The 15,618-nt window shown below is 37.9% G+C and overlaps 1 pseudogene; it reads left to right on the top strand.

Moving 5' to 3' along the window:
- Positions 1-14,946: 14,946 nt before the first annotated feature.
- LOC107182340 lies at positions 14,947-15,431 on the top strand (annotated as a pseudogene).
- The last annotated feature ends 187 nt before the right edge of the window (positions 15,432-15,618 follow it).

Here is a 15,618-nt window from a genome sequence, read left to right as displayed (position 1 = left end):
ACACTTTTTTAAAAGCATGGCTCAGCCAATTTTCTTGAATAAATGCTTGCTTTATTGCTTTTCCCTGAGGTATTCTTTTAAAGCCTCCAGAATTCTGTAAACTTGACTTTGACAGTTTATCCAGTTTTCTCTTTGCTTTTATTGAAAAGAGAGTTTCCAGAAGTTTTTACTCTACTATTTTTGTTGTTGACTGCCTGAAGTCAAGGTTTGATTCATAGTAGATTCTGCTCTTAGTGTGTGACTATATGTAAGAAATATGTCTAATGTCAAATGTGGAAAATAGGCTTTATCCATTCCACAAACAGTGATTGAGGACCTATTTTATTTGAGTCTCTCAGCTAGATACTGGTAATGAAAATAAAATACTTCCCTTGACCTAAAAAGAGCTCACAATTTGGAGCACAGAAGACAAGCATATAAACAATTGAATTCCAATATGTTCATTAACAAAAACAGCAGGTGAAGCAATCATAGTATGAAAAGGAAGATTCATGTGGGTGGGAAAAAGAAATGTTGTGAAAGTTGTGTGTATGTGTGTGTGTGTGTGTGTGTGTGTGTGTGTGTGTGTGTAGCTATGAGGGTTAGAGGACCTTGAAAGGAAATTGAAATTACCAGACTTTATTGGAAGGAAATATGTATAATTTTATAATAAGCAACATAGTATGATACAGAGAACCATAAGCTCTGGGGATAATCTCCCTGGGTTCTAATCCCGGCTTTGCTACTTTTAAGTCACTGAATTTGAGCCAATCACATAGCATCTTTGAGTCGCAGTCTTCTCTTTGATAAATGGAGTTCCTATAAGTACCCACTTCTAGAGTTTTTCTGAGGATTCAATAAACAAATCTTACATATTACTGTGCCTGCTAATAGTGAGTCTTATGTAAATGCTAACTATTATTATTATCTACCTATAAAATATGAAATATAGAAGTTCAGAAAGTATAAAAAAGAGATAAGTACACATGTAATAATATGAACGATAGTAAAATTAACAACAAAATCTTGTCATTGGTGGGGATTCCCAAAAGAAACAATGATTCTCAGTGTTGGAGGTGAGGCAGGTACTTCTAGGGTGCATTAAAGTCTTGTGTTGAGAGCACAAGTTTGTGTTCCTTGAGTGTCTGAAGGTGGAGAAAAAAGTTCTATAAATTGTGCCATTTTCAATAAGCTTTACCAGCCTCTCTAACCTTTGAACAGCCTGTAGACTTATGGTGCCTTTTCTTAAACACACCATCCATGTCCCATCAGGAGCCAAATGTTTTGACTTTTCATTGTGCACATAGATCATCAACAGGTTAACTAACAGGCTGTCTTAGTGAGTCAGGAAGCCCCAGGCTTCTCATTGCAGATAAGCATCAGCTCCACACCATTCCTAAAACTTGTTTTTGGACTGAAATCTTTTCAGTCCTACAAGGAAAGGGAGATCCTGTGGTTGTGGCAGTTCTAGGTTGTTGATTTGGCAAAGAACTTATATTAGACTCTGAGACAGTGGACACAGGAGTTTGTGACTGGGAAAAAAGTCTGATATTTCTCTCCCAATTTTTTCTCCCAGTTTTAGGTTTTAGGCAGCAAATAAGAATTCAGGAGAAAGATGAATTCCATCATATAAACAAGTGGCAGTGCTGAAATCTTACGTTTGTGTTGTAATTTGGGGCATCCTCAGGCTTTTTCTTTCCGGTTAGCTAACAGTTTGATGGGGTGAAATGGGAAGAAAGAGGCAATGCAAGATTGGTCTGGATTTTTTTATAGACAAATATACTTTTTACTTTAACTTTCTGTGATGAAAGAATATAGGTCCAAAATATATGGGATCACTTAGGCCAGTTGTAAATGATGTATGAAATGAAAAAATCTTCAGAGCCATGGTGTGCAAACACTGTCATGCAAGGCCATTCACAACTGTATTAAGCTTAAACAAAGCAGAAAGATCAAGGATTTTCAGGCCAAAAAAACACATACCTGCAAGGGTTTGCAGGTATGCATATGGATATGCATGTGCACACATGAAAACACACAAAATAAAAACCTTTTTGAAGAGTATTATTTTTTAAAATTTTCATTCACAGAAGCAATTATAGGAGCGTTTTTTTCTTCCAGGGCATTTCCTTTCATATTTATCTTATCCTCAGTTGCAAAAAAATCCTATGAAAAATAATTGAATTTCTAGAGACCTAAAATGTATTTTTGATATATTGAATTACAACAAAAATAAAATTAAGCAAACATCAAACAGAAAGTTGCAACTGGTTAATTGTTTATCTAAATTAGTTGAATAGAACTTAGTGTTCATGAGGCCAGATACAAGGTTTAGTCCCTTGAAAGTCTTTAAGAGTTTATAGTTTTCTTACCATATGGCCTAGTTGGCCTTATATGTAGAGATGGTTCCAACACATGCAAGGTCAGAGTAGAAATAGGTCAACCAAAGCCTGACTGGTCCAAAGGGATGAGCTCTACCTACCCATCACTCTAAAGTTCCTTGCACTCACCCCTACTTCTAAGAGCCGATTCCCCCAGTGAAGTCTCAGCCTCGGTGACAGATTGTGTTCCTGGTCCAAAGCCCATGTGCTCAGTGCTTCAAAAGGCCTAAGCTCAAAACATCAGAGTTTGGAATAAGGAAAGTTTTATTGACCAAGAAGGTGACAACTCAGAAGATGAGAGCACTAATCCTCAAACCCACCTTAAGAAAGTAAAGAGTACAGGCTTTTTTATGTCAAGAGAATGGAAAATGGGCAGGGCTCTTTTTGTAAACATGCAAGCCCAAAGCCAAATTCCTCTGATGATTAACATGTCTAAGACAGGAGCTGTCAGCTTGAAGGCACAGGAACATAGCAGGTTTACAGAAGATGGAGTTAGAGCAGCATTTCATGCTATTGCACGTGTACTTAGTCAAACCTCCGAGGGCAACAGTTTGCCATCTGAAAATGTCATGTGCCATTGAAAGGAGTTTTAGGGGTAAAATCGGCAGTTTGGGGGAGATTTAGGAATAAAGAGGGTCTATGGGGGAGGAAGGCATAGGTGAGGGATTGGAGCCACCAGAAGGCATACATTCACAGAGAAGAAAAGAAATAAAAAGAGGTGCCACAGGATAAGGGGAGAGAAAGACATCCATTCACAGAAAATAGGGAAAAGCCACAGGGTCTGGGGAGAAAGAAGAAACAAACTTTCACAGGGGATAGAGAAATGTTACAAGACAAGGGGAAAAAAACAGGGGGGCACCACATGGGGTTAGGGCTTTAAAGCTAATATTCTGCAAAAAGAGTGACTGATTAGAAGGGAGTATGAAGTAACAAAGAACGACAGCCTTTATAAACTTTAGGAAAAAGGAGCTTAGGGGTTTACCCCTTGGGATCCCCTCCCTATGTGGGAGTTTATATTTGCTTCCAATAAATTTCCACCCTTTCATCTAACACCTTTTGTCCCTGGCTTCATTCTTTGAATCCATCTGGACAAGGACTGGGGAAAGAAATCACCATTGCATCCTGCTCAGGAAAACCACCCGAATCACCATTACTTGATAATCCAGGAACCATTTCCTTTGTATGTGATGCTCTCATGAGCTGTATAATTTGAACAATCCCTTCTCAGAGTATACTCTAAAATTATGTTAGTTCTTCTGCTCTCAGTAATTCATGATTTAGCCATAAAAGTCAATGAAAACTAGCATTGCCCAGCAAATATTGTTTATGCTACTCTGTATTTCTCAGACTTTATTATGGTAAAAATGTGTATTTAAATGCATATTTATATTTTTAAATGTGTAATTAACATTTTAAAATAAATCTGGGATGTTTTCAGTCATTAGTTACTTTAATATTTTTCCTTATCTTTTCTTTTCTCTCCCCTCTCCTTCTGGCACTCCCACTGCATACATATGTTGGTGCACTTAATGGTGCCCTGCATTTCTCACAGGATCTATTCATTTTTGTTCATTCATTTTACTCTCTGTTCTTTGGATTGCAAAAGCCATTTCTTTCCATTTTCAAGTATAATAATTGTTTCTTCTGCAAGTTCAATTCTAATGTTAAGGCCTTCTAGTGAGTTATTTATTTTAGCTATTGTACTTTTATTTCCATTTGATTTTGTTTAAATTAATGTTTGTATCTATTTATTGCTGTTCTCTGTTTGATAAGATCATATCATCATGTTTTCCTTTATTTCCTTAAGTATAGTCTCTTTTGTTCTTGAAACATATTTATAATGGCTATTTTGAAATTTTTATTACTAAATCAGATATCTAGTCATTCATGTAGACAGTTTCTATTGCCTGTTCTTTTTTCCCCAAGGTATGGGTCAAAATGTCTTCTTTCATTACATGTCTCATTTTTGGTGTTGTTTGGTTGGAATCTAGCAACAATGTTTTTGCTCCCATACGTGTATGTGTGGGGCACAAACGTTTTTTATTTACTTTTTTATTTGTTTTTTGACGGAATGATTATCTTTAGTGCAGCTTAATCCCCCGACCCCCACCCCAGCAATATGAAGCAAGATTACTGTGATAACAGGGTCCTCTTTGACTCTCTTTTTCCATGACCACTAATTGCTGGTTGATTTGTCTATTGTATTTAACAATTCTCTGGACATCAATTCTTTATAGACGAATCCAACTAAATTTGAGCTTCTTTACAAGGATAGTTTGGAGGTTAGCGTTTGACATTTGTTTTGACTTCAGGAGGCCTCTTCTTAGCTCCCTTTTTCCTGATGCTTTCTGATAAGGCCTTTGGTTTAATTTCTTAAAGGAATCTACCAGCCTCCCCTTAATTGGTTTTCACCACAACTTCCACTTTTTTTGAGAGTGCTTTAGGCTTTGACTTCTTGATACTCTGTTGGAAATAAAGTCGATTTCTTTTGTAAGCACTTTGGATCTCTCTGTTTGTTAGGCTTTGCCAGTGACAAGGGCCATGAAAGAATTCACAACTAAAAGAAGAGATGCAGAGAGCAAGTTTATTTCACTTTTCCAGGAAAGGAAAGGGCCAAGTCCAAGTATTGCTAGTCAGTACCTGTACTGGGAGCAGAGTGGCTTCCACTTTTAAAGAGTAATCGTTTGCTATTGCTAGGTGACAGGGAAAGGAGGAGGTTTCTCTTGAAGTTGAGTGCACACAGGCCTCACAGAGGCCCACCTGTTCTTTTTGTAAAAATGCCCACTTCAGATGGCTGGGGAGGCTGTGCCACTAGGCCATACAGGACACTTACTACACTAGGCCACTCTACCAAGTCCAGGAGACATAGAAGCTCAACCTAAGACATAGAAACAAACTTAGGCAAAGGACCAAAAATGCAAAGACAAAGAAATAGGTCCCCCCCCCCAAAAAAAAAAACCATAAGAAATCTCTAGGAAAACAACCATATGAAATGAAGGCAAGCAAAGTCCAGATATGGCATTCAAAACAATGATTATATGTTCAAGGAACTTGCATAAAAAAGGGCATAGAAACCATACAAAAGAACCAGTCAAAAATGAAATATACACTAACTAAAATGAAGAATAATTTATAGGGAATCAAATGTAGATTAGATGAAGCCAAGAATCAAATTAGTGATTTGGAATATAAGGAAGCAAAAAATAGACAATAATAACATAAAAAAGAAAAAAGTAAACCAGAAAAACAAAGATAGTAAAAAGAAATAGTAGGAAAACTTCAAGGAATATCAACATTTGCATCTTGTGGGTGCTGGATTGGGAAGAGAGAGAGAAAGAAATTGAAACTTATTTGAAAAAAATAAATATAGAAAACTTTTCTAACCTGGTGAAGGAAATAGACATACCAGTCAGGAAAGGCAGAGAGTCCCAAACAACATGAATGCGAAGAGGTCCACACCAAGACACATCATAATTAAAATGCTGATGATTAAAGACAAAGAGAGAATTTTAAAAGTGGCAAAAGAAAAGCAGTTAGTTACCAACAAGGAAGCTCCCATAAGACTAATAGAAACTTTACAACTTAGAAAGGAGTGATAAGAAATATTCAAAGTGATGAAAGCAGGGACCTACAACCAAGATTACTCTACCCAGCAAAGCTATCATTTAGAATCAAAGGACAGATAAAGAGCTTCTCAGACAAGAAAAAATAAAGGAGTTCATTACCAAACCAGTATTATATGAAATATTGTGTTTTCTTGAAGAAGAATAAAAAGAAAGATAAAAAATATGAACAATAAAATGGCAATAAATACATATTTATCAATAATTGAAACTAAAAAATATAAAGTAAAGGAACAATCAGAACAGAAACTGACTCATAGTTACAGGGAACATGTTGATGGTTGCCAGATGGGAGAGGGATTAAGGGGATGGGTGAAAAAGGTGAAGTGATTTAGAAATACAAATTGGTTGTTACCGAACAGTCATGGGGATATAAAGTCTAGCACAGGAAATACAGTCAATAATATTTTAATAATTCTGTGGTGTCAGATGGATGCAAGCTTTATATTGGGATGACCACTGAGTAAATTATATGTCTAGTCACTGGAGTATACAACTATAACTAATATAATATTGTACTCCAACTGTAATTGAAAAATGATTAAATGGCAATATTCCATTGCATGGATATGCCATTTTGTTAATCCATTCAAGAGTAAATAAATAAAACAAGTCACAGAAGAATTTTTAAAATATCTCACAAAAAGACTTAAAGATTTTGAATGGCCAAAGTTAGCTTTGCTCAATTTCCAACATAAATCAATAATGGCTTACATGCCATGGCAGGTGTGGCTCAGTTGATTTGGCACAGTCCCGTGCACTGAAGTTGCTGGTTCGATTTCCAGTCAGGGCACATGCCCGGGTTGTGATCTCGGTCTTTGATAGTGTGCATGTAGAAGGCAGCCAATCGATGTGTCACTCTCCCATTGATGTTTCTTTCTCTCTCCCTCTCCCTTTTTGTCTCTAAAAATCAATAAAAAATATTTTAATTAAAATAATAATAAAAATAAAACCTTATGAATAAACATGATAATACATTACTCTACTCTTGTGCACATATGTTCTATCTGCCAGTTCTGCCTCATGTGCTATTGGGAACACTTTTCCTATTTTACCTACTGACACTCCAGCCTCTTCTATCTGCTTCCATGTCACTGTACTTGCTTGGACCATTGGACTCTACCCCCTTCTATTAAAATTTCTAATTTACTTTTTTAAATCACCCACTAACTTTATTTAAAGGAAGGAGCTGTGTCATGTTTATTACTCAACCACAAGACCTCACACAGTAAAACAGTAGGTATTCTGAAAATATTCATTGACAATTATTTAATGCAAATTTTCTTCAAAATAAAAAAAAATATATGAGAATACAGATTATTCCAAATAGTGTACCTTCTCTAAATACATTATTCCTCATGGCTTTTATCCTCCAATGTGTATAACTGGCTTGTTTGCTAAAATTATTTTTCAGCCCAATCTCTTGAAAGTTATAAATTGTGTTTGGTAAATAAAATTGGCTTTGATTTTATCATTTACCTGATATAATTAAAGTAGAAAGGTTTCACTTCAGTGACACTAATTTGCTGGTCCTGCTCTGTCCATTGATAAGAATCATTTTAAGAAAAAAAAAATGCAGTCTGCTATAGGAAGCAGTAATTTGCCACATCCATCATTTTCTGTCTGCTGTGGACCATAGTTGCCAAGGTTTCTAAATTAATATGATGAAATTGGAGGCAACTGTAATTACAATATTTCTATATCTTCCTCCATCATTCTTCATCTATATTATTCCATTGAACTATATGAGAAAAGGAAAGCCTACTATTCTCCGTGTGTTATTATTTTCTAGAAAATTGATTCATTATATTTCTCTTTCCTTCCTAATCATAGTTACCCACCTTTCCCATCAGCAAAAGCAGAAACAATATGTCGTTGGCTCCTTGACATCTTTGATTTCTATGCAATGTAAAGCTTTTATAGCATGTAGGTTATCAATCAGCAGATGAGTGAGCACCTATCAAATCCAAACATAAGAGAAAATCTGATAGCTGTAAAATGAGCTACTTGAGATAAGGGAGGTTAGAGTCCAGGTAGGATAATGAAGCATGCATTAAAAGCCTATATATAGTCCTAACTGGTTTAGCTCAGTGGACAAAGCGTCGGCCTGTGGACTGAAGAGTCCCAGGTTCGATACTGGTCAAGGGCATGTACCTTGGTTGTGGGCACAACCCCAGTAGGGAGTGTGCAGGAGGCAGCTGATAGATGTTTCTCTCTCATCCATGTTTCTAGCTCTCTATCCCTCTTCCTTCCTCTCTGTAAAAAATCAATAAAATATATTTTTTTAAAAGCCTATATATATAAAAGACCAATGGAGATGAAATCTTAAATATTAGGAGCATCCAAGGGATTTCATGGGATAGAAGTTTCAGATAAGAGAACATGATGAACGGGTATTTACTAGCTAAGCACGGAGGATTTTAGGCAGAGGTAAGGAAATGTCATGAAGAAGGAAAAGGTAGGAATGAAGACGGTATATTGTAGGGAGAGTGAAAGAGTATGCACTCTAGAACACAGAGTTTGTGTAGGTGCATGAGAGGAGATAGAGTCTTGAGGCAAAATGCAGAGAGTGTTGTGAGGCCGGAGACACTGATGGCTTTTTTAATAGGTAATCACTTGAGGACAGGGATATTTTAGGGATGTCTTCCCTAGCTTAACTTTTTCTTTAAGTTCTCTTCTAATATTATCAATAGTATTGAAATATACATGAAAATAACTGTACCCACTTTATGGTACAGTTAGTGAGTTTTGACAAGTGCATATACTATGTACTTGCAGAAAAATTAAGATATATGATATTTCCAGTACTTCCAACCTTCCTCTATGCCTCTTTTTAATCAATCTCTATTTCTTGACACTATAGATTAGTTTTACATTTTCTATTTTCAAAGTTTTTACTTAGGATATTCCTTGTGCAAGTCCCCAAAATATTTTACTATTTCTACTTTTAACAACAACAAAAAAATTATCTCCTCATAGGAAGAGATGGCATCATTGTAAGTGGAGGATGACTGGTGACAACATAATTCTAGAGATCATATTGAATCATTCATGATAACACAAAATTCCAGTTAAATTTGCTTGTGTAATATTTTTATTTGGCTATTAATAAAACTAATATTGCTTATTTATTTGTGTATTAATAAAACTACTGTCAAAACCTGGCTAGGAAATAAACAAAAGTTTTAAGTTGAAACACTGTCATTTATACACATTTAATTAACCTTTCACTTCTCATTAACAGCAGCAGGTGCGAGCACAGGACTGTGGCATGTGGGAGTAAAGAATTCTCAGTAACACCAGAGGCTTGTCTTGCTGACAGCAACCAGCGCTCTGCCTTGGTCTGGTGCCCCTGCTCACCTGCTCCACCATCCCTCCATGGCTAATGCCCGCTATGTTTTACACACACCCCTAGTGGTCAACACACACTATAGTGACCAGTTGTTTGTTCCAGTTGTTCTGCCATTCATTCTATTTGCATATTAGCCTTTTATTATATAGGATGATTACAAGCATCAATTGTGTGTACATAAATATTTACATAAGCACCAAATTGAACATTCTAAATTATTATTGAGAAAAAATAAGCAGAAAAAAAAGCAATGCAGCATACATATTTTGAAAGATTCATTATTCATTGTTGATAATCTTCCTATCTCTCTCATCTCTCTCTCTCTCTCTTTCTCTCTCTCTCTCTCTCTTTCTCTCTCTCTCCCTCTCTCTGTCCTGTCATCGTTCTGGAACTCTTATTTGGTTTTGGGATCTCCTAGAACTGGCTTATACTTTTCTATTTTCTGTGTTTTTGTTCTTTTAATCTAGTTTCTGCATTTCTTCAGTCATTATATTAAGATTTTTATTTCTGTTTTTACATTTGCACATGTTCAGCACTTTCTTTTGTATTATATATATCTTAGAAAAACAAATAAAAACACACACACATACATATGTGTGTTTCATGAATGTTTCATGAATGTAAAAAATTGCACTCTAGCCCTAACCGGTTTGGCTCAGAGGATAGAATGTTGGCCTGCGGACTGAAGGGTCCCGGGTATGATTCCGATCAAGGGCGTGTACCTTGGTTGCGGGCACATCCCGGTAGGGGGTGTGCAAGAGGAAGCAGATCGATGTTTCTCTCTCATCGATGTTTCTGGCTCTCTATCTCTCTATCTCTCTCCCTTCCTCTCTGTAAAAAAAATCAATACAATATATTTTAAAAAATTATACTCTAAGAACATCAACATATTTTTTTAAATTTTTTGTTTCCTATTTTTTTTGATGTCTCATCTTTCCTCTAAGTTTGTTGTTTTATTGAGTTTCTTTTTATTTTTACCTCAGTCTTTTTTTAATGTCCTTTTCCTGGTGTATGGAAATCCTCGGTTGTCTACTCACATTTAAGAATGGGAGCTCTGAGCTATGAACTTTGCTTTTTATTGTGGAATCTCATTCTGGAGAGGGGGGCATGGGGGATCTAGATTTGAACAGTTTTTGAGAAAAATCCTGATATTTGTGTCTTTAGGTTCTTCTCTTGACCTGATAAAATTTCTCATAAAATAGTCTTCCAACATCTTCTAGCATTTGAGAACAGAATAGGAAAAGGGAACTACAGATATAAAAAATAATTTGTGCATTGTGTTTTTCAGATTTGTATCATCGCAGTAAAATGCTCCCATTGTATCCATTTCCAGAAGCCACACATACAACAATGCATTTTTAATATTCTGAGAAGCATTTTACAAGAGTAAAGAAGGGGAATCTGCAGATCTTTCTCCTGTGCTGACCAGGGAAGTCCTTGCTGCTGGGCTTCCTCTGAGAGATTCTACTTGTGTCCTTTTCTGACAGCACCATGTCATACACAATAGGGGGTTCTCAGGGCTAAGTGGATGTATTTGTCTGGAGTGTATGACTCCTCTTCTAGCTCAGGGCTTGCATACTAAGGCCCTGATTTCCTGCTCAAATGGCCCTAGTGTCTATCTGGGCCTCACATTGGGCCTCAGCCTCAATTCCATCTTCATGGGGACAGCGGTCATGCTCCTAGGTGTCAGGGTGGACTAAGTACTGGCTATTTGAGGGCACACACTCAAAGCCTGCACATAAAGTGTGAGCTGAAGACTGGTGATGGAAGAGAAAGAGACAGCCTAGGTTTGGCCTAGGGCAAGGGCTTTCTCTTCCCTTATAGCCACATTTCAAGGCAGCACTCTGAAGAATCCAGTAATGCTAAATTCATATCCAGGGGTCGCCTAAGACCATCGGAAAACACATATATAATTACATATTGTTTTTGTGATTAATCACTATGCTTTAATTATGTTCAATTTATATTAATTATGTAACAATGAAAATACATCCTGCATATCAGATATTTACATTACGATTCAAAGCAGTAGCAAAGTTACAGTTATGAAGTAGCAACAAAAATAATTTTATGGTTGGGGGTCACCACAACATGAGGAATTGTATTACAGCGTTGCAGCATTAGGAAGGTTGAGAACCACTGCTTTAACAGGTCTTTTTGTTTAATATTTAAAAATAGGCTTCGAGGCCTGTGTTATTTTACTAGGGCTGACATAACAAAATACCACAGACTAGGTGGCTTAAACAACAGATATTTATTTACCACAGTTTTGTAGTCTTAAAGTCTAAAATCAAAGTATCAGAAGATTTGGTTTCTTCTGAAGACTCTCTCTCCTTGTCTTGCAGATGTGCACATCATTCCCAGTGTCTCTCATATGTCGAAATTCATTCTTCTGAGTAGGACACCAGTGTCAAAGATAAATAAAGCCAGACATTAAATGCGTGAAACCAGATTTTATTCAGTAACTACTGAGAGTGGGGCAAAGAACTGAGATCCACTTAGGATTTCTAAAGGGAGAATAAGGATGTAGGAGGAGAGAGTACGGACTCAAGTAAATAATTACAAAGGCTTGGTCAATGTCAAATGAAATTGGGGCAGCTGGACCCACTATGGCAAACATGGCAGTTAGGATGGTATCCTGCTCTTTCACGGAAACTGGGAGACTGAGGCGCTATCATTTCTGATGATCACGTTTCAAGAAATGGAATTCACGTTCCTGAAAGGCACTCCTGAGTTGTCAGAGTTACACATAAAGTGTGAGATGAAGATAGGTGATGGAAGAGAAAGAGACAGCCTAGGTTTGAATAAGAAAGGGTTCTTAGAGCATTTACTACTGTGAATTCAGCTGTAGCCTCAGGCATTGACTGGAACAAACAGTAAATAAGTTCTCCTGGCAACTGTGAGTTAGCTTCTCAGGTGATTTTAAATGGGGGCTGGTGTTATTCAAGGGATGTCGCCTTGTGCTGCTAGGAAAGCCAGGTTACAGTTTGATGGGATCTCAGCACAGAGGTTCTGGCAGAATCGTTCTGTGCCCAGAGTTCTGAAGTTCTCACCAGTCAGATCGAATTAAGGCCACATTAAGGGCCTTGTTTTAACTTAATAACTCTGAAGGCCTAAGCATGAATGCACTCCTTGGGTATATGGAACCAAGCAATGACTGTCTGTCACAGTTACGCACATTGTCACCTACTGGAGGGGTATCTCAGAGGAAAACATCAAATGTGAAGTGAGGAATGATTCCTGACCTAGGAATAAGTTTTACACATGAAAATTAAGTAACAACACCATCCTATATAATAACGGGTAATTTGCAAATTGACCCTAAAGGCGGTACAACTGGGAATGACTGGTCGCTATGATGCGCACTGACCACCAGGGGCCAGATGCTTAACACAAGAGCTGCCCCCTGGTGGTCAGTGCACTCCCACAGGAGGAGGTCAGCTCAGCCACAAGCTGGGCTGACAACTGCAAGTGCAGTGGCACTGGTGGGAACCTCTCCCACCTCCTCGGCTACGCTAAGGATGTTCAACTGACATCCCCCAAGGGCTCCCAGGCTACCAGAGGGATGTCTGACTGCCAGGTTAGGCCCGATCCCCCGGGGAGTGGGCCAAAGCTGGCAGGTGGACATCCCCCGAGAGGTCCCAGACTGGGAGAGGGCACAGGCCAGGCTGAGTGGACCCCTCCCTCACCCCTAAGTGCACAAACTTTTGTGCACCGGGCCTCTAGTTCTCTATGTAATTATTTCTCAAAATTAGTAGTAGAGGTCATGAATATGTAGAGAAAGATGGTGAAACAACATTATGTAGTGTTTGTTTTGTTTTTATATAGAAGAGTTTGAGAACTTAATCTGAACCCATGTAGAGGGGATATCATGGTGGCAATACTCTTCCCATTTCTCAGTGGGAACACAAGCCAGGAGCAGTGTCAAGATTTGAGCAGACTGATGGAGATTGATGTATGCAGGAGAGCTGGATTCAGGTTGTACATGGAGAATATTTGACAAGCTTGGCCTAGGATATAATTTGGGAACACAAACCATCAAAACAGGTAAGGGCAAAGTAAACAGTTTGACCCAAAATTGCTAAAAAATATTTTTCAAAATTGAAGCAAAAGTGGTTATTAAACCCCCAGCTGTCTCCCAAAAGGCTAGGCTTGAATGATATAACAACTTTGAGCAGGTGGATGGGCAAACAGAAATTCTAATCACTGCCAACCCCACAAACATAATTTTATATTCACTGGAATTTTCATCTAATGTTCCTCTATTATTTTCATCTGTATTAAAAATAAATTAGGCAATTTTCTCTGTTGCCCTTCCTCATTTTCTTCAGCACTTAATTTCCTAAAACAAATGAAAATATGCTGTGATCACAATGCATGACAACCTAACTGAAAAATAGAAAGTGAGCATATTAAGTGACACTTAAAGTCCTTTGATATTTCATTTACAAAGGGAATTTTTCTTATTTTCCCTTAAATGTGTTTCTGTGAAACCTAAATAAATAAATGGCCCTTCCATCATTAGTTCATCATTATCTCCAAACCTTAGATTTTGATAACTGAAAAGGAGCTATTCCTTTATATCTTACAAAAACCTGGCAAAGTTTATATGCTGCAGCAAGTAATGTTCTGTATAAATTTAATTTACCAACTTATCTTTCTCATTTATAAAGATAAAGCAAATAGCATTAACTAGATAACTTAAAAAATTATGCCATATGAAATACGTTATAAACATCTTTTACATATATAAGAAAAGAAGGAAGAGAATAAAACCCCTTTGCTAATTACAAATACCAAATATTCAGTTCATTCATTGCCACTTGATGCCACCTGTACATAGGCAAGCGGGGGAAGCAGAAGCTAACCTCGAGTCAGGGCTCTAGAAGGGCAGTGGGCACAGGACTCAGGAGTCCAGAGAGGCTCTGTCCTAACCTGTGGAACTTGGTTTTCCTCATTTTTTCCCTAAAACGTGGACAGACATGTACTGCTAAATTTTTTAAATTAATGGGACCATTAAAAGAAGTTATGCGTAACCTCAGCATAGAAACAAAAGTGAAATAGGAACTACTTTAGTTGAATCCAGGGAACGACTCAGAGTTGATCTATCTGTCCTCTCATTTCCCTTCCGTTACAGAACCTGCCAGGTTCTGAAAAGGCTCTTGGCATTGACTATTGCTTTGACCCTTTACATTTAAAAAAAAACGTGAACAAAAGCCAAGTGCATGCTGACTGAAATCCCCTGTTCCTGTGATCTCTTTCCGCCTACTTCTGCTTCAGTGTACCCAAAATACAATTGCCCTCGCTTCCTTTTGTTCCAATTGTTATATTTTCCTTTTTTCTTGACACTTCTTTTTGGATAATCTTCATTTGGCAGCTCAACTAGAATTCTGGCCCCTTCTTTTCAAGTATCAAGTAATTTAATCATGCTATTCACCTGGTTCAGAACTCTGAGAAGACACATCTAGTTTGTGGGAATCCAATACAAACACCTAATTTGCATACAAAGATATTAATTTGTCTCTAAACTCTACTTGTAAGCTTATTGTCAAAAAATGCCCCATAGAACCGTTTCCAGGCTTTGCAGACTCCACAGGCCCCGTGATCAGCCATGGTGAACCCCTCCGTGTACTTCGCATTGCTGTCCAGAGAGAGCCCTTGGGCCTCGTCTCCTTCAAGCTGTTTGCAGACAAATTTCCAACGACAACAGAAAACTTTCTGCTCTGAGCACTGGGGAGAAAGGATTTGGTTATAAATGTTCCTGCTTTCACAGAATGATTCCAGGGTTTATTTGGCAGGTGGTGACTTCACACACCATAATGGCACGGGCGGCAAGTCCTTCAGTGGGGAGAAATTTGAGGACGAGAACTTCATCCTGAAACATACAGGCCCTGGCGTCTTGTCCATGGCAAATACTGGACCCAGCACAAACGGTCCCCAGTTTTTCACCTGCACTGCCAAGGCTGAGTGGTTGGATGCCATGTGGTCTTCGGCCAAGAGACTGAAGGCATGCATATTGGCAGCCATGGAGCTCTGGAGTCTAGGAATGGAAAGACCAGCAAAGAGATAACAACTGCTAACTGTAGACAACTCTAATAAATTTGACTTGTGTTTTATCTTAACTCCAGGCTGTATTCCTTCTGTAACTCAGGAGGGCACCCCTGTACCCCCATCTACTTGGAATGTTCTATAATCTTTGTGCTCTGGCTGTAGTTCATTGGGTTCCATATTTCCTTACCCCTTCCCAGTATAGCTGGATTGCAGAGTTGAGTTTACGATCCTA

Source organism: Myotis davidii, unplaced genomic scaffold (assembly GCF_000327345.1).
Source record: "Myotis davidii unplaced genomic scaffold, ASM32734v1 scaffold373, whole genome shotgun sequence".
In the NCBI taxonomy this organism is placed as follows: Eukaryota; Metazoa; Chordata; class Mammalia; order Chiroptera; family Vespertilionidae; genus Myotis; species Myotis davidii.
Note: the sequence above shows the minus strand (reverse complement) of the source record. Positions and strands in the feature narration are given on the sequence as shown.